This window comes from Cynocephalus volans, chromosome 14 (genome assembly GCF_027409185.1).
Source record: "Cynocephalus volans isolate mCynVol1 chromosome 14, mCynVol1.pri, whole genome shotgun sequence".
In the NCBI taxonomy this organism is placed as follows: domain Eukaryota; kingdom Metazoa; phylum Chordata; class Mammalia; order Dermoptera; family Cynocephalidae; genus Cynocephalus; species Cynocephalus volans.
In genome coordinates, this window is record NC_084473.1 from 28,517,421 (window position 1) to 28,537,860 (window position 20,440).

Below are 20,440 nucleotides of genomic sequence, written 5' to 3' on the forward strand. Positions count from 1 at the left end.
CTGTGAACTTAAGGTTGTCTGCTAGCTCTCTTATATTTTCTTCACTTTTTAAAATTCTTTTTCCCATTTTTTTGTCCATCTGGGTTATTTCATAAAGACCGTCTTTGAGATCTGAAATTCTTCCTTCTGCTTCCTCTAACCTACTGCTTAAGCTCTCAGTTGCATTTTTTATTTCATTGAATGGATCCTTCAGTTCCAGTTCTTCTACATTCTTTTTTAAGGTATTAATTTCTTTATAAATTTCCTCCTTCATATCCTGGATATTTTTTTTCATTTCATTGTGTTCTCTAATTGAACCTTCTGTTATCTTTTTGAGTTTTCTTAAGATCATTACTTGGAATTCCCTTTCAGTCATTTCAAGGGTTTCCTTCTGTATGGGGTCTGGTACTTGAGAATTACTGTATTCCTTTTGTGGTGTTATGTTTCCTTGTTTATTCATACTCTAGTATCTCTATGTTGATGCCTGGTCATCTGGTAGAGCAGTAGTTTCTTCTATTACTCTGGAGTAGGCTTTGAAAAGAAAGACTTCTTCCTCTATTTGCAGGCTCTGTTGGTGACTCTCCTTGTGTCAATGCAGTTGATTGTGCAGGGGGCTGCTTGCAGAGTAGTCTTGGCTGCTACTGTGGTGGTGAGCCATCCTTGCAGCAGCAGTAGCTATAGTGGTGGCGGTGGTGGAGTACCTTTGTGGAAACCTCCAGTTTCTAGAACCATAGCAATGTCAACTCTTCTTTCTCTACAGGGAAGAGTATGGGGGAAGACAAAAGGAAAACTGCAGACTCACTCCAACCAGCCCCGTGATGGGGTTGGGGGGTGTTCCTCTTGCCTGTCAGGAAAAGAAATGAGGTCACCTGGCCAACCAGGAGATGGGCTCTTCCTTTTTTGCATCATCTGTCATCTCCAGCCAGGAGATGAGACAAACCCACTGACTGGTGACTGGAAGGAGAGGACAGAACTCATCCACATTTCCAGAACAGCATGGGACAGCATTTCAAGCAATGCACCTGGACCTGGTAGCATCTGCCATTTCCTTTCAGAGTCTGGAGCCCACTCAGTGTGCAACAAGCATGAAGCTCTCACAGCCCACTAGGAACTAGTGGGTTTAGCAGACCCTGTCTAAGGACCAAAACTACATGTGAATGGAAGGATTTTTTAATTTCTATGATAATAAGGAGCTTAAACTCCAGTTCTATTTACAGACTAAGCTTATGAGCTATGTCCCTATGCCCCAGACTGATCACTATGATATGCAGATTCACCAAGGGCTGGCAGTGACTAAAGAGAACCTACATGAGGAAGAATTAGAGTTAAAGATGAAAAGAACTTTGTGACTAAAGGTGTTGAGAGATACTAAAACAAAGAAAGGATTGCATATTGAAAATGAACCACATGGAGTACAATTTTCCTGTTGGAAACTCCAAAACTCTGGGAAGGCTCCTTGGGGCTCTTGGCTCCTGCTCTTTCTAATCTGTGGTTCACAGGCATATGGTGACATCCATCAGAATATCCCAGGCACCTGCAAAAACTGTGCATTCCTAGTCCTTTTTTTCCACTTACAAACAAGCCAGTTTTTACCTTTTGGCTGAAATATATACACTGGTTCAATATTTGAAGGGCAAAATTCATTATCTGGCTGGCATTGGATTGCAGCTTCCAGGACTGTGAAAGGATTAATATATTTACATAAAGAAAACCTCAAGCCCACTCCACATTCCACAAGATGCTTCACTACACAACAGTAAAATGCCAAGTTTAAAAGGAACCTTCTAGAAAATAGTCCCCACATTATCAAGGCCCAGAGCTCAAATGAACATGTCAAAGAAGGTAAAATAAAGTAATTTTCTACGTCTTCATGCCCCTTCAAGGAAGTTTAGCCCTTAAAAAAAAAAAAGAAAAGAAAAGAAAAAAATTAAGAGATTGTCAAATGTTCTTCAGAGCAAAGGTAGCAGGAGCAGAAGAACCATAATTAAAATAGTCATTTGCTCAGCATGTAACTTCTGCATTAAAAATAGTCAAAATGGTATTTCTGGAAGGTAATTTGATCAAATAACAAGGTTCACTTGTCCCAAAGAGATATTCAACCTTTTTGCTGCTATGTTCATGCTATTCAAAGGACTCATAAATTGCAACATGGCTGTTTTGTCCCTGACAACTTGAGGGCTTACAATTCCCTTGTAACTTGGGATTTTAAAAAAATTCCCTTTGGGAAAAGTGAAACACAAGGAGACTGAGAAGGGGCTTAGAGCCATAAAATAACACAGCTACCACTTCAGAAGGGAATTGAGGAATTTAAATGGAGATTCATGGACTCCAAGTCATCTCAGCTCCAGCTGCTGTTCTTTACAACCCTGGACAAGCTCTTTCACCACACAACTCTTCAGTTTCCTCATCTGCAAATGGGGTCGCCCATACTTGACCTTCACGTCCCCCAGAGTTGTTCTGAGGATCAAGTCTCCTTGCCTTGCTTGAGTGAGGAATATGATGGGACGAGGTGACACAGACGCAGTTGGTGAGGACGGTAGGAGTGGGGAGCTGCTGAGATAGCAGGGCCCTCTCTTCCATCAAGAGGTGAAGGACAGAGAAGACATGGACCCTGCAGCATCAGGCAGAGAGCAAGGTGGCAGGAGAGAGCATGTATGCCCCAGAAAGCTCTGAGCCTGGAGAGTACTCCCTACTTCAGCTGGAGCAGAGTGAGCTCCAGTCATTAAAGATGTGAAAAGCAGAAAGGCTATAGAGTTAGAACAGGAGGGTGGGGAGGCAGGAAAGGGAAAAGGAAGAAAAGCAGATGGGCCACTTTTCTCTTTTGGCTTCCAAAGGAGCCCCAAGAAGGAAGGTGCCCAGGAGAAAAAAAAAAAAAAAGAATAAAGAGCCCCTGACCTTCATGCATCCATTTATTCATTCAATAATTTTCAACACTTACTATGTACCAATGAATGTTCTAGGCACCTGGGAAACATCCATGAACATAATGGACAAAGATTTTGCCCTCGTTGAGATAATATTCTATAGAGGAGAGACAGACAATAAATAATAACATGATAAATTAGTCAACTATATTGCATATTAGAGGATAAGTGTTGTTGACGAAAAAGAAAGTAAGGCAGGGTAATAGAAAGTTTCAGAGTGTGGGTGAGTTCAGATTTAAATAGACTGGTCAGGAGAAACCTCACTGAGAAGCTGACTGTGAACAAACATCTGAAGTTAGTGAGGCAGTGAGCCATGTGGATATCTGGGGGAAGAGAATGTCAGGTGGGACAAATAATATAAGCCTCATGCTCTAGCTTGGCTTGTCAAAGTTCCCCACTCTGACAAATTGTACTTCATCCCAAGATGACAACAACATATTTTCCATCTCACATGCTCTCCCTATACGTGACTTTGACACTTCTTCCATCAAGAGGTGGGGTTGATGCCCCCTCACCTTGAATCTGGACAGGCTTGTGACTATGGCAGGTTATCCTACATAACTTCTAAGGCTAGGCCACAAAAGCTAGAAAAGCTTTTGCCTGATTCTCTTGGGACAATTCCCCATGGAATCCAGCCACCATGATGTGACAAAGCCCAAGCAGCCACATGCAAAGACCCCATATATGTGGTCTGGCTGACGGCCCCAACTGAGGTACTAGCTGACAGCCATGGCCAACCAGCAGACAGGGGAGTAAACATACTTTCAGATGATTCCAGCCACCAGCCTTTGAGTCTTCCCAGCTGGAGTCTTAGACATTATGGAGCAGAAACAACACATCCTCTCTGAGCCTTTTCCAAATTCCTGACCCATATAATCCATGGGCTTTAAAATGGACTAATAAAATGGTCGTTTTATGCCTCTAAATTCAAGTGGTTTGTCATGCAGCCACATAACAAGAGATAACTGGAGTGTCCACATTAAAATGCAGAGCCCTACCCTAGTTAATGATAAAAATGTTACCTTGATTTGCATGTCTCTTGTGCGTATATACCTTCCTTAGGCACCTCACAAGGAGGAGAGGTGGTTAGGCTAAGGTAAGATAAATGTGTTTTTATGTCCCTTGAACTAATAACTACCTAATAGTCTCAACATTACCCCCAAAAGAGATCAGAAAAAAAGAATAGCCCAGAAACAAATCTTAATAAAAGTCACAGGAAGCATCACAAATTAGTAAGAAAGTAAAGAATTACTTAAAAATTGGTTAACTATTTGGAAGAAAATCAGTTTAGATCCTATACCTAGATAAATTGTAATGAATCAAAGAGCTTAATGTAAAAACTCAAATAATAAAAAAAGAGAAAATTATGGATAAAGATATATTTTATTTCTTGCAGGGAAAGACTTTTTGAGTGAGTGCATGTAAAAAAATTATAAACAATATTAAAAGACAATGAACTAGGAACAATATCTGCAGCAGAGATTATAAACAAGGAACAAATACCAAAAAATGGATAAACATACAAAACAAAAACACTAAGATCCCATTTGATTAATGAGCGAAGAAAACAAACAGAAAAATTCTAAATGAGAAAATCTAAATGGTAAATATCCAACCTGATGGGTTACCAAAGAATTTCAAATTAAAATAATAACGAGGTAATAATAATCATCTACAATAATTACACAATTATAATAACAGTGTATTTTGAGCTGCTGTGTAGTCTCATACATTGCTGGTAGAAGTATACTCTTAAAATACTTTTGATGAGATAAGTTGGCATATGCATAACAACAAATAAAACAAAACAAAAAAACCTGAAAACAATTTAGGGTAAATTTCTGTCATTAGGAAAGTAATTAAGCAAATTATGATATATGTATCTTAGAAACTATTATGTATTTATTACAATCATGTTTACAAAGGGTTTTTAATGATGTGAAAAATGAAATCAAATTTTAAATAAATAAAATATGCAAATATACATATGTTTCTAAAAAAGTCTAAGATCTATCTCAATCTAATGTTGCTGGGTATCTCTAGGGATTACCACTGAACTTTCTTATCTACTATATACATTTATATTTTGGTAGCTTTTTTAGGAAATAAAAAAAGAAATCAGAGCAAGACTGATCAAGATTTGGGTCCCAGTTTCCCTTTAGGAAGAGTTAAGTGTTATAGGTCTCTGGTGAGGAGCAGTGCCCACAGGAATCACGAGGAAGATCATAGGGCATCTCAGCCAACCACATTTGGAGTAAAGTAAACTAAATAAGGGGGATCCAGGACTGTTTTACACATCAGCCCTCAGTTTGTGGATGTGTGTGTTTCATGTTCCTTTTCAGTCCTTTGTGGGACAAAGAAGTCTGGCTGGTCAACACACATGAACCTTTGTATATACCCCACTGGTTTTAGGAAAATTGATAGAAACCAAATGTTAAAAGATTGGATGCCTGATTTCAGAGAAGAGATCCCCAAGTGAAATCAAGCCTACAACCAGCCACCAGTGAAGACATATTCTGGCCTAGTGGAAGTTTGTATCTAAACTAATCCAGGCTCTCCTGGGTTATTTCCAAGGGCAACTAGTGTCAAGGCCATAATATACCCATGCAACTATCCAGCATTGACCCCTTGAATCCTACTGGATGGAATGCCCTGGCCAGGTTTCATGGGATCAGCAACCACATTACCTATATTGGTCCTCCCATCCTTGCTCACCCATCACCCATAGATAAGAGTCTAAGGATGGTCATTGGCTGAGCATATGGCAGGGGGGAGATTAGGCCCACTGGGCACAAGCAACATGGAAAGGGAAAAAAAACAAAAACAAATCAAAGCCAGCCCAGTATCTAAGAGCAACAAAACCTCTTATTCTAGAATCAACTCTCAACCAGTGGCTCCAATTATATTCCTGACCATAAGAGGCCTTCAAGACATGTAGAGACTGAAGATGTGCTTAAGAAGAGGCTTTGGGTACTCTTCAGTGGCTGCTGCCAATATCACAGTGGTCATGGAACAATGGATTTCCACACCCCCCACCCCTCAAAAAATCTTAGATATCAGCAACTCCCCTTGTTTTACATAGGAGAAACACTGATGTCCAGAGAGAGAAAGTGACTTATCCAAGGTCACACAGCTAGTTTACAGCATATCCTAGAACAATTCTGAAAAAAAGCCTGGCATTAGCTTTGAAGAAGCAATCATGCATTGAGAGCAATGATAGTACGTGCCTCATCAGGTTGGAGAGAAATGATCCATATCTGGCAGGCCTTTTAACATACCCTCCACGTCCCCCGCCAAAAAAAAAACCCCAAAATTATGCAGCCCATGATCCTTCAAGCCCCAGATTAGGCATCACTAGGTGCACAGCTGATAAAACTTTCATAGCTTGCTAGACACACTGATCAACATACCTAAGCTTCAGGAAACCTCACACTTTCTACCTACCTCTCCTTTGGATTGAGCGCTAGATGTTTTCAGAGAAAAGACATCAGAATATTTGAACAATGACAGGTGGTTGACTGAATTGGTCCCAGAACATCTTTAATACAGAAGAATTGAGGGCCTTGTAAATCCAAGATATTTAAAAACCAAGCTTGGCAGGGGAGGCAGCTGACTGGTAGAGAGTGTGACATTAGAACATTCTGTGATCTTTCCAGGCCTCGGTTTCCTCTGTTTATCAGATAAAACAGGTAGATAAACTAGATAATCACTAAAGTCTCTTATAACTATATGTTTCTTCAACATCTCAGCTGTAGATTCTTTCAAAAGCCACTCTCCTCCTCATTTTGAAGCTGATAAAGGCCCTCCTTGACAAAGACCCTCAAAAATTTAGATGAAAGTGAGCTGCGGCCTTGGTCCCCTAAATTAAAATGGTTTAAAATCTGGGAACTGGGCTCTCCAACTAACAATTGGAAAGCTGAATTTTACAACTAGTAATCAAGGAAAGGAGTACAAAGAAATAGCTGAGCACACAAGATGTAGCCTAAGCAATAAGGAGGAAGCCACTAACTCCAAGGATCAAAGATCCTATCTTGACATATATCCTTGAGGGGTTTTTACAGGAATGAGATGCAAGTTTTCCCACAATATGAAAACGCTGACCAAATGTGGATGACAAGGACACCAGACTGATTGGAGCCAGAAGATGATGGACAGGGTCCCAGAGCTCTTCCTGTGTCTTCTGAGATTTGACCAATCGGAAACATCCACAGGCAACTCACCCAGTCCAAACCCCAACCCACAAGTTTTTCTTTTAAAATTCCTGCTTATAAACTTTCGAGGATCTGGAGGTTTTTTCGGCATTAGCTGTCCCTGCTCCAATTACTTGGCATTGTAATTAAACATCCATTTCCCTACCGCAACCCAGTGTCAGTGTCTTGGCTTAGCTGCACACAGATGGACAGACCCAAGTTTGACTTGGTAACAACAACTTTCACGTTGGCTGGAATATTTGCTAATCAAAAAGTAATCTCAGTTTAAGAGACATATAGCACCTCTCCTTGGAAGAGCCTCAGGGAATTCCCAGAGGCCTCTTTGTAAGTGGCTTAGACATGTGGATTCCTCAGCTTGCTATATCCCCATCAACTTTCCCTCCAGGAAACAGGGACATTACTGGTGCCCACACTGGTCTGCAGCTTTGACCACTGAATCTGACATTCCATCAAAGTGAAAGCTCAGTGCTATGGGCTCCTATTTCAAGCAGGCAAGAGATCCAAGTATCATTTCTCATGATCAATGATAAAAAGTTAAGAATTTAATAGCTTAATTTCAGATGCCTCTTCTCAGCAATACTTCCAAAGATCAGATCCAGGGCCAGGATGACATTTTTAGGGGGTAAAGCAAGTGGCTGGAGGGAAGAAGCACACTGGTATCCAGAGCTTCTGAAGCCAGGTCAACACACACCAAGACAATAACAGAAGCTGAGGGAGACCAGAATACTAGCACTTGTCAGGGACAGGCACTAGGAATGGGAGACCTAGTGGTGGTGATGGGGAGAGAGTTGTATTAGTCTGTTTCTGTTGCTTATAACAAAATATCTGGAAGTGGGTGATTTGTAAGAAAATGAAATTGATTGCTTACAGTTTTGGAGGCTGGGAAGTCCAAAGTCCAGGGAACACATCTAGTGAGGGTCTTCTTTTGTGATGGCTTTACAGCAATGCAGGGGTCTCACACAGCAGAAAATGGCAGAGCAGGGAGAGAGACTCTCATGTGCTCTCCTTTTAAAGCCCTCAGAGCCACACCCCCGACCACCATTATTAATCCATTCACTACAGCATGGTCCTACAATCTAATCACCTCTTCAAAGCCCCACCTTTCAATTTCCATAATAGGATTTCCCACCCTCAACAGTTACAGTGGGGGCCAAGTTTCCAATACCTGGAACTTTGGGGGACAAAATTTAAGCTTCAATGAGTTTGGGAGTATATTCAATCAGAGTAATGAGAACTGTGCTCAAGGATGTGTTCCAGGTCAGAGATAGGAGATTTGGGGCAATTAAAGTCAGTGGAGCAAACCAAGGTGCTAGAAATCTTCTCAGAGACACAAATCCAGAAGGTGCCTAAAGTGAAACTCTATCAAGAGAATTCAGCATCAGGAGTCAAAGCAGAGCCTTAAAGGAAGCCAGACAGGAAGAAGCAGATGCCTCAGAGTGGCCTCTTCCTGGACAGAGCGGGAGCCCGCAGAGCTGGAGTAACCCTTCCTGGGATCCTGTGTATGGAAATGCCACAAGGACAATCAGAACAACCTGGGATAGCAGTGATAATCACCTCCACTCAGGGGCTCAAAGTCCCTATGGGCCCTTTTAATGTCCCCAATAAGCAATAGCCTCTGGACAGTAAAGCAGGTTCCCTGTGTGGAAACCTGGTTTGTACTGGAAGCTCTTTCATTTAGCAGTGAAAGAAATACTGGTTCCATAAATGGCCATTCTTACAATGACCTCCCCAGCACTAAGGAGAAACTTCTACACCATCAAAGCGTCCATTAACTACTAACCAAATCTACCAGTGCAAAGCAATGTACAGACAAATCCTCTTGTCCCACTGCCCAAGGATTTATTCATCCAAAAGCACTTATTGGTATGATTTCTTTTGTGGCTTCAAAGACTGCAAGATTGTTTTCTTCTCTATGGCTTCCTTCACTGGTCTCATCCCACCCCCACCACCTAGAAACAAGCAACATTTGATGCCTGTCAACTTAAGCCCAAGACAAAAAAAATGTTCTGTTGGTGTGACAAAGTCTGACATACTTGAAATCAGCCTTGGCAATGACAAGCTGAACCCAAAGAGACTAAGTGAAATATCAGATACATCAGATCAGACATTTTTCTCTCTCTTGAGAGGGACTCAGAAACTGATGTGAAAATTCAGACATTTGAAGTAAGGAACACTGCTGGAGCCCTTACCTAAAGCAGTTACCATGCCATGGACATCCTGGCCCATGTGCATCCAGAGGAAGTACTGTGGATGTTATTCAGGTGCTCCTCAGAGATTTGTCGCCACATTACCAATGTCATTTCCCAACATGCCAGGAAAAGATAAGGGGAGCAGGCATAATACAGGTTTTCACATGGGTAAACTGAAATACACATGGGCAAGTCATTTTCAGAAAATCCTACGGGAAGCCAACAGGGAGGCCAAGAGTTGATTCTGTGTTTGAGTGCTAGTCATTTTAAAATGTCCACAATTCTTTGATATTCCTTCCACCAAGAAGTGGAGTCTAGTTCACCTCCCTTTGACTATGGGCTGGACTTAACAACTGGTTTCTAAAGAACAGAGTAAAGTCCTGCTGCTTCTGGCTTGCTCTCTCACTCTGGAATCACACTGGGGGAAGCTAACTGTCATGTTGTAGGGACCAGGGCTGGGACTTGCCTCATCTTAGTCCCTGGTCCTGGTCCTGATCATGGTGAGGACACTTCAGCAGCCTTGTGGAGAGCCCCTTGTAGTGAGAGACTGAGACTTCCTGCCAACAGCCATGTGAGTGAGCCATGTTGGAAAGGGATCTTCCAGCCATGGTCCAGCTTTGAGATGACTGCAGCCCTGGCCGACACTTGACGGCAGCCTCAGGAGAGGCCTGAGCCTCAGCTTAGCCAGTCCTGGATACTAGACCCTCAGAAATTCTCTGAGATAATCAATGTTTGGTGTTTCAAGCTGCTGCTAAATTTTGGAATAATTTTATATGCAACAAAACCTGTATCCAAACACTGGGGTTGAACTAGATTCTCAGGACTGAAAGGAACTTCAAAGGTCACCAAAACTAACCACCCAGCCCTTTCATTCCCAAGTTCCTGCTCCATTCCACTTTTGTCCTGGCCCTCATCAGACTGCCTAATTTCTGGTCATTCATTCAGCAAATATTTACTGAGCACCTCTTCTTTGCCAGACACAAATACTGTAAGAATTAAAATACACAAAGATACCACACCTAAGTATAATGTACTGTGATAGGTGTTCTGCTAGTGATAGCATAGGAAACCATGGCAAGACAGAGGAAGTGGGGGCAGGGGCACCTAATTTAGTATTAGGGGGTAAGAAAAAGGGTCAGAAATTCTTCCCTGTGATGGTGATTGCTTAGTCGAAACCTAAAAAATGAATATAAGTACCTACATGATGGGCAGCAGCAAGGATATACTGGGCCCATGAGGCTCCATGGTGAATTCAGGGAATCATTATCAGTTCAATGCATGAGTACAGAGCAGAGAGCAGCAGATGTGACTGGAGACAGAGGTCAGATCATAAGGACCTTGAAGGCTACACTGAGGCACTTGGACTCCATCCTGCTGACAAAGGGAGCCTCAGAAGTGTTGGAGATTTTCAGATTTACATTTCACTGAGCTCATCCTGCTCCAGGATGAAGAATTAGCAAGACAGGGCAGAGGTGGAGGCAGGTAAAGCAGTAATGACTTGCTGCCACAACCAGGCAAGAGAGAAAGCACAGCCAAGCCAGCCACAGAATAAACGTAGAGAAGGAGATGGATCGAAGAAAAAAAATTAAAGAATATTTGGTGGTGTGTAGCAGAGGCATGGCTCATTCCCAAGTTCCTAACTTGGGAGACCAAGTTGAGATGAGCTACGAAAGGCAGCTGCCAAATGAAGTCACACATCTTGAATGCTACCTGACTATCCATTTGTAGCTCACCTGCCCTCCCCAGCTTCCCTTCTGAAGGGGCTTCCAAACCCACAGGCTTATAAGATATTGGAACTGAAGGGCTTCAGAGGTCTTCTGGTCGACCTTCCCTACTAGCTTTTCAGGCTAGCTATTGGCATCTCACAGTCTCAGCTCCTGGCCTATCTCAGTGTGGTGCTACACCCAACACAGGAACCATGAGTGGTGACTCTTCACATACCTCTATCAGGAGGTGGCTGCTGGGAGCTGCTGTTCTCCCAAGACCTGACACTTTTCCTCCTTCGCAGCAGACAGGAGCTTTCTCAGCAGGACCCAGGCTAGCCAGGCTCCTCAGGAGGAGTAAGAAGAGCTTCAGGCCTGAATTAAAGCACTTCCCGATGCTGCCCCAGTCCTCCCCACCACTGTCTGCTTTGCTCTGCTCCATCTTCTCATGACATTCTCCTCACTCTGGACTTCTGGCTCTGCATAGAAATGTGCGTTTGTTGAAGTTATGTTGTTCTAGCCTCCCTGCCCTTGCCCTTGCAGGCTATATTGCCATGGTCATGTTACTTCGACTTTCTGATCCTCAGTTTTCTTACTAAAATGGAGATTATAATAGTCCCAACTCCATAATATTGTTTTCAGGATTAAAAGAGATAATGCAAAAGATGCTTAGTACAATGTTGAGCACAGGATAAACTTTCATTAATTTGGCAGTGGTGGTTATGATGATGGTGATGATGGTGATGATGGTGGGGATGGTGGTGGTGATGATGGTGCTGATGGTGCTGATGGTGGTGATGGTGATGGTGATATTGGTGATGGTGATGATGATGGTGATAGTGATGATGGCAATGGTGCTGATGGAGATGGTGATGATGGGTGGTGGTGATGATGATGATGATGGTGACGATGGTGATGGTGATGGTGATGATGATGATGATGATGGTGATGATGGTGCTGATGGTGGTGATGATGGTGATGATGGTGATGGTGGTGATGATGATGGTGATCGTGGTGATGGTGATGATGTTGATCATCGTGGTGATGATGGTGATAGTGATGGTGATGGTGATGATGTTGATCATTGTGATGATGGTGGTAGTGATGGTGATCATGGTGATAGTGACAATGATGATGGTGATTATCATGGTGATGATGGTGATAGTGATGGTGATGGTGATGATGTTGATCATCGTGGTGATGATGGTGATAGTGATGGTGATGGTGATGATGATGGTGATGATGGTGATCATCATGGTGATGATGGTGATAGTGATGGTGATGGTGATGGTGATGATGGTGATGATGATAGTGATCCTGGTGATGATGATAATGATGATGGTGATCATCGTGGTGATGATGGTGATGGTGATGATGATGTTAATGAGGGTGATGATTATGATGATGATGATGATGATGATGATCCCTCTTCCCCGTAGACTGCTCAGTGGCGGTAGACCCCACCTCTGTCCTGAACTGGCTCTCAGTCCCTATTCCATGTCCAGTTTTTTCTTGTCCATCCTTGCATCTTTCTCAGCTTCCTAGCTTTTCCCTGAAATACCTAACCTCCCAGGATTCGTAGAAAAATCAGTCTTCAAGCTAAAAGGGAGCTTGGAGCTAATCTAATTCAACACATTTATATCATAAATGAGTAAACCAAGGTTTAATAAAGTAATTTGCTTGAGGGTCAGTGTCTCTTCTCACTCCTGTGGTATCACATTTACATATCAGAAATAAACATATAACCCCTTCCCCATTTTTTTTCCACCTGTTTATAAGCTAAAGTTGGAGGCTGACATGGGCCAAAATACACTTCCACCTCAGACCCTTTGTACCTGCTGTTCCCTCTGCCTGGAGCTCTCTTCCTCCAAATATCCTCATGGCTCTATCTCTCATGCCATTCTCACTCCTGCTGTAACATCAGCTTATCACAGAGGCCTTCCCTGCCCATCCTATGTAAAAGAGCACCTCACTCCCATCACTCTCTGTCCTTTCCCAGGCTTCACTGTCTCCCTGACCCTCATTGACACCTGATATCCTATGTTGTGGCTTATTGTCTGCTCTCCCATCTAGAACATAAGCACCTTGACCGTAGGAATCATTTTCTCTTTTGCTTACTGCTGTATCCCTAGTGTCTAGAATGATGCCTGTCACATAGCAGGTATTAAATAAATAATTGTTCATTTGATCATTCATTCATTCATTCATTCGAAGGGTAAGTCAGTCACTTTAATGAATGAATTCACAAGGGCTCAGTCCACCACCTATTTAATTGATTCAGAATTTCACAGACTGTAGCAGCAAATTAAGGGCAAGAATCCCACTTCCACACACCTCCCATACATTGTCTCTGCTCTGCCTGTCTGTAGTTCAGGAATCAGGCCTTCAGTTCAGGAGACCTGTTCCTTGTGGTTGCCTCCTAGATCCTAGGGGATAATCCAGAAAGCTGCCATTCCTCATAGGATGACTGGTTGCCACATGGCTCCCTGTGAGGCTGCAATAAGAAAGCCCATCTTCCCTCTGCCCAACATTGGAATTCTGGCTTTCTTCCGAGATCCAGAGGAGAGACACGATCACCAGATCAGAGGATGGTGGACCCACCTGTTTGCTACAATCTGTAGGGGCCATTATCCCACCCACCCCAGCATGGAAGACAAGCTGTGTAGAACATTTTTTGGTAAGAATGGCTTTTCTGATATCGTACCGAATAAAAATCTATCTCTTTCATTTTGTTGGATCGCAAGATAAATCAAGAACACAGCTTTTTGTTTACCAAGAAAGCACCTGTTTACTATGTATAAAGGAATGTGATTGCCTCCGAGGAATATTAGTGTGGAGCCCCAGAATTCTATCCACTAAGGAAGAGCAGTATGCACAGAAATCAGAGAGAAAAGACAAAGAAGAAAGTTATGGGCCTTTGAGAAATCAAGTCTTTATGACGCTGAGTGAAAATAATGGGAACTGTTATAAGCCAAGCCTGCGTTAAGTAAGTACACTGTCCACTGCATCTATTAGCCTCATATCATTCTTGCGATTATCTCTGTTTTACAGATTGAGAAACTGAGTCTCAGAGGTTACATGACTTGCCTGAGCTCCAACAGCTAGTAAACTGTAAACCCTGTATTTAATGCCAAGCCTCAATTTTGTTCTCTGACCATCATAACAAGGCAAATATGCTGAACTGTCCTTCTGGGGCATTTTCTAATACAACTTTACCCAGCTCAGATCTGGATGTTACTAGCAGGCCCAGGTCTCTACTGGGGCCTAAGAATTTTCAGTTTATCCTGAAGTATGAACAAGTTGCCAATCACTGTGATAAAAAAACTCTCTTTTCATTGGATTAGGGAGCAAGGAGAACTCAAAACTATGGGATTTTGGCCAGCACCCTGGGAGTGAGCACAGCAGAAAGTAGGGTGAGGAACTGAGGAGCATTGCGGTTGGCTGATATGTGGAGTACAGAGTTACCAGGTCTAAGAGGAAGTGGTATGAGGAGTCAACATTGGCCAGGAATCCAAAGTTGAGAAGGTAAGGCTGGTGGACGAAGCAGGGAGCGGGTCCAGGGCAAAGAGCTGCACAAATGTATAGCAGGCTGGTTGGGTAGAGGCCAGACAGAGAGGCCAAGCAGGAACCAGGCAGGAAACAGAACTGATGCCAAGGAACATCAGCCAGGGGGCTCGAGTCCTTCCAGAGCCACAAGTCCTTTGAACTCAGTGAACTAGGGCACTCAAGTCTTCCCTGAATGGGACTAAAGGGCTACTGTGCACACTTAGCCTGGGTCTGCATGGCAGCACCAGGACACACAGACCTGACCCTGAGGACTGAATTCCTCCTTCAGTAAGTTCTCCTGGATTTTGAGAGAATCTGGCCTGGAACACTTCTGACTTTTAGACAAAGCAGCCTAAGGAAATGTTCTCATTTTAAACCAGTGTTTCTCTAAGTGCCAGCTGCTGACAAGGTAAGGAGTGTGCACCTGAGCATGCAGCAACACACTACCCTCTTCACTGAAAAGGTCTTGCAATGAAGAAAAGAGTGACTGAATCAACCCCTGAACTTAGTGATGAAGGTGATTTAACTGCTGGTGTGAGATTCTTATCTCATAAATGACTCTCTAAGACTATCTGTGAATGGGTGACACGTTTTAACTATTCTCCCCCAGCTCCCTGGTCTAATGCTCTCCTGCCCCCTTCTAAACCAATCCCACAATTTCTCATGTCCTGGGGGGTTCAGTAGTCCATTCAGCTTGACTCAAAGGAGGGGGTGGTTTATTCTATCCTTTTGCTCCCAGAAGCAACAGTTATTGTTTCTTGGAAATAAAGGAGACATGCTTACTTATGAATTGGAAGAAGGAAGATTGCCAGGCCAAAGTTTTCCTTTTAGGGATAAATTTCTCTTCCCTGTGGTAAGAAGCAATCAGTAAGTTTCCTGTAAATCTGATAACTAACAAGACTGAAACTTCATGGGCTGAATCTGTCAAAGAGAAGAAAGGCTGCCTGAATTATTTCAAAGGCATGAATTATTACTTCATAGTCATCTGATGTTTATCCAACTCTTTATCACCTGAGATGATTTTCTCTGACTGCCAATGTCCCATGGCAGGTTTAAAAGAGATCACCCGTCCTACGGATTTCCTCTGCATCTGTTAAATGCTGCTGTCTTGTCAGAAAGGAGATTGGGGAAATGCCATCTTTTCTGCAGAGTCATCCTTGGAGAGATGTCTGCTTCATTAATGACAAGCACACTTTGTCATCTCTCTGAGAAAGTCTCCCGCTGGCTACCTTGGGAGCAGCCTCCTCCTCTCTACTGTGCTCTGTGCCTTTGCTGCTTGTCATGTTCCATCTTGACTGAGTCTGTGGTCATCTTAGAATTAGCTGTGAAGTTGGAAGAACCAGCTGGGAAGGTAGATGTGTCCCAGGACAGGCAGGTGGTGATGATCTGACCTCAGAAGGAAGCTGGAGCTTGGGGTTTGTCAGAGCCCTCCAATGACTCGCTGAGTAACCTTGGGCCCTAACTAAACCAATTAAGAACCTCATGTTCTTAAACATAGGGGCCATGGATCCTCTTATGAAAAGCTTATGAAAACTATAGACCCCCCACTTGTGGAAAACAGCTTAAAAGTCATTGACTTAGTGGCTCTCTCCCACCTCAAGACCTGCCTAGGGTCCTATTTTATAGATCCACAGAAATCTATAGATAGAAAGAGTTTGCTTTTCAGTGCTGAAAGAATAGTCTAGGTAGGTTTACTATAAGGGCATTTAAGTGGGCATATTATAAGGGCCTGGGAGGGAGGAGGAAATCTGAGTTTTAATTCCCCCAATATCTAATTGCTTGGGTGTGGGAAAGCAACATTTCCACTGGTCTCCCCACCTTAAAAATGAGGGCTATTAACTACTTTTTCAAGGTGTCCTGAGGGTTCCATGGGGCAACCATGAGTCTATCTATAGCTGGGGGCAAGATGGAGGCTAGGGGAGCAGAGTTTCATGGCCATTTTCTGTCTGCAGCCCTTCAATTAGAGCAGCTCTTCTGGCCTTAAAAGGTTTGAAAGCCTCTGGATTAGAGGATTTCTAGGTCACGTCCAGAGCTAACTTTCTAGTGTTCTAAGTCTGGTCAGGACAAAGAGATGAGCCAAGGATGATAGTTCAGCTAAGAGGACTCACTGTGATATGCATACCCAGGCTCTTGCCCCTACCCCAACAGGAAACACAGGTCCATCTTCCACCTTGTAGCCTCAGGGACCTCTGGCTCTTTCCAGATGCACTTGCTAATTACATGGAACCAAGCAAGGAAGAAAGCCCTCACTGGCGAACGGGAATTCAGGCTGCTTAGCTCTTACTTGCAATATCTACGGTTCCAAGGAGCTGAGCCTTGCAAAGTTCCAGGGGCACCACATGAAGGCTGAGAGAAACAGCAGGCTGCTCCCAGCCCATTCAGTGTCGAGCTGTGTTACTGGTATTGTTCTGCTAACTTGCTAAATAGCTATAATTAAAACCGGGCTATTATCATTAATTATGATCTTTCCGCTTCTGATTGGCAGGTTGGTGCTTTTACCAAGTTTCAAAGAGTAGCATTTCTGTGTCTTATAGGAAGCAAAGAAGATAGATGGGGCTGAATTGCTCTGACTTTGCAGCGAAGGGCACAGTGGCATTGTTAGGCATGGAAACTTTTGTGCCCACAGGGCGGGCTCCCCTGCCAGCTCATCCAGACACAACAGACTGCTGGCTGCCCCCTCACCTCCTTCATGGCTGTTACACTCTTTACAAAGTGACAGAATGGGACTGGAAGAGTGGATGAGATTCCACAGGCAAGAATGTGGCGAACATTCTCCCAACTTTTTAAGGCTCTGCTGAAATGCCATTTCCTCCATGAAACTTTTCCCAATTCCCAACCCTCCCCCATTCCCTTTACCTTCTCCAGGTCAAAATGAATCAGTTGCTCATCAGTATTTTCATTCCATATACTCTTCAGCTTTCCTTAGTATTAAATTCTTAATAATTTCCCAAATTCTTGATAATTTCTATTCCCATCCAATTGGAGGGAGAAACTACTAGAACCTCCTCCATCTAGTAAGCCAGGAGTCCTAGGTGTGGGGCACGTCCTCTTTTGCTCCTTCCTCCTTTCTGATCCTCAGCTCTTTAGTTCTGTGAAGCCACATCCACACCACAGCCCCCACCCCTTGTGTCCATCAGCAAACAGGGACTCTGTTTGAGGTTATCTAAATCAACTTAATCATTTCCAAGTTTGCCATGAAACAAGAAAGGCTGCGAAGGATTATAAGCATGAGAGCTTTGGTGTCTTTTCAAAGCAAACCTTGGCTTAAGGCAGAATAACTTCCAGAACTACGTTTACCAGACATTAAAATGTTAAAATCAAGAGAATAAAGGCAGACAAGATGAAACAAAGTGACAAACTGCAAACATGTCATTTTTTAAAAAATAGAAGAAAAAATAATGTATAAACATAATGTCTCGACATAAATGATTACACTGGATTAAACTGAAACTTTGTTCATAAAAACTAAAGAATACCAAGGAAGCTTCACTTTACCTGTGGAATAGATGTAAGGATCAAAGGGGCTATTTAGGTTCACCTCATACTAGAGTTGCCAGGACACCTAGTTAAAATTTGAATTTCTGATAAACAACAAACAATTTTTAGTGCATGTGCATCCCAAATATTGTAAACATGGGGCATGTTTAGCTGAAATTCAAACTTAACTGAGCAATCATCCTATGTTTTTATTTGCTAAATCTGGCAGTCCACCTAAATACCCAAACATTTCTCCATGGTCATAAATGGAAAAACAAGTAAGCATCATGTTGATAGGGACAGGGATTTTTTTTTTTTTTTCTTAAAAAAAGAACAAAAGAAAGAAAAAGAAAAAAGAAACAAAGCATGAAAGAATCCCTTACTTCTCTGTTAAGAAGGTCAGCAGAATGGTTGTCCACCAATCAAGGCTGGGCTAACTCTGGCCACCAAGGTCCACCTGCCATTCTGTAACCTGGTCTTTTCGTTACTCTGGGCTTTCTGTTCCCCTGCCTGAATGCCCTTAACCTCACCTCTATCCAGTGAACTCCTCCCAGGCCCATGTCAGGCCACCTTAGAAACCTTCCCAGATTCTCCATCCTCTGGATGCTGCCCTGTGACATTCATTAGTGCATGAAGATGAATTCCTTGGGAGGAGGGGTGCTGTGACTTGGCCCCCACTGTTGTCCCCCAGTAGTTCCCAGAATCACACCAGACTCACAGGGATTCTCAGTAGAAGATGTAAAATTGAAATGTATTTCTCTCCCAAGAGATGAATACAAAGAAGCCAACTAACTCAAACTCAACAGGGTAAAAACTAGGCTCAGATCTATTCACTCCTTGAAGAGTAAGATGGAATTTTCTCTTAGGCCAATTAATTACATTTGAGCCTGTTGCCTAAGAACAACCTATCACATGTGTAAAGTACCATGGTCCTGCACCTCTCTAATCATCTGTATCTTGGTCTTTTTTGCACTAATATCAGAGACGAGATATAAAAAGAGATGAAACTCAAAACTTGGGCTGATGGCACCAGCCATGTCCATTTCCTCCTTTAAGGGAAGATAAAGGAGGAAGAGAGAGTGCCCTTAGCTGACAGCACCTTGTTTGGCCTGAAGACAAATGCATCTCAGCCTTGTGCCGTGGACACATTGTATACATATATTGAAATATAGCTCAATACCTCATAAATATACACAATCAGTACATGTGAATTAAAAAATTAATAAATTCCTTTTAAAAAACCTGGGGGAAAGAGGCATTCAAGTCAGACACACCTGCATTTAACTTCTAGCTGGTGCACCCTGGACAAATTATATAACCCCTTTTGGCCTAAGTTCCATTATGTACAATGTAGGAATAATTATACCTAACCGAAAGTGTTGTTATGAAGATTTGCTGATGTAACACACTCAACACCTGGCTGAGTAGACACTTACTCAATGTCAATTTTCAAAGTCTTAGAAGGCTTCCCAAGATTTACATATTAAAGATGAGAAGAGAAAGACTAAAAGAGGAACATTCCCTCTTGAAAGCAGGAACATCTTAACCCATCCCAGCATTTTGACTGTTCTGTGGACACTTCTCTCAATGCCTCCCTGAGTGATTTATTATTATTTTCTCTAGTGTTTTCACATTTTTGTTGGGCATCCAGTTCACCTGGTATCTATTCCAGGTATCCTGCTACCTTACAAACTGTCCCCAAAATTTAGTGGCTGAAAACAACCATTATTTGTTTATATCTCATGAATTCTGTGGTTCAAAATTCAGGGAGGGCTTGGCTAGGCAATTCTCCCATTGCATGTGCCATCAACTGGGGTCACTTAGTGGTATTCAGCTGGCAGACAGGTAGGTCCGGCAGCACAGGCGGCTTCACTCATACATCTGGCAATTTGGCAAGGAGGGCTTGAAGTCTGGGCTTAGCTGACACTGCTGAACAAAGTGCCTTCATGGCTACCTCAGAGTACTCAGACATCCTGCATGGCATCTGGCTTCTGCCAGCCAGAGTGAGCACATTGTCAAAAGAATCAGGAGAAAGATGCATGACCTTTTCTGTCCTATGCTCAGAAGTCAGTAGAGGTGGGGCAAGATGGCAGACTAGAGGTGCCCAGGGTGAGCTCCTCCCACAGAAAAGGGCCAGAACAACTGAAAGACAGCTAAATATTGATGGGAGCATCTGTGGGAGACCATAGGAGTGCAGAAGGAGACTGGTGAGATCCCTGTGAAGCACAAAAGTCCAGATGGTGGCATAAAGAAGAGAGAGAGATACATGGCCTCGGCCACCACTCCGACACCAGGATCAGTGCAGGAAGAATTTTCTCTTGTGGCAAAAAGGTAAGCAGAGAACTCACACCAACCCTCATCCTCACCACAAAAGCCCACAGATCCTTTATCAGGGTAAGCCTGGAGCCAAG

General features: G+C 43.0%; 1 protein-coding gene across 1 annotated transcript in view; it reads right to left on the bottom strand.

The window, feature by feature from the left end:
* The window catches only part of ALK (ALK receptor tyrosine kinase), a 731,313-nt gene that overhangs the window by 659,982 nt on the left and 50,891 nt on the right, over window positions 1–20,440 (bottom strand). The gene's annotated exons all lie outside the window — the stretch shown is intronic.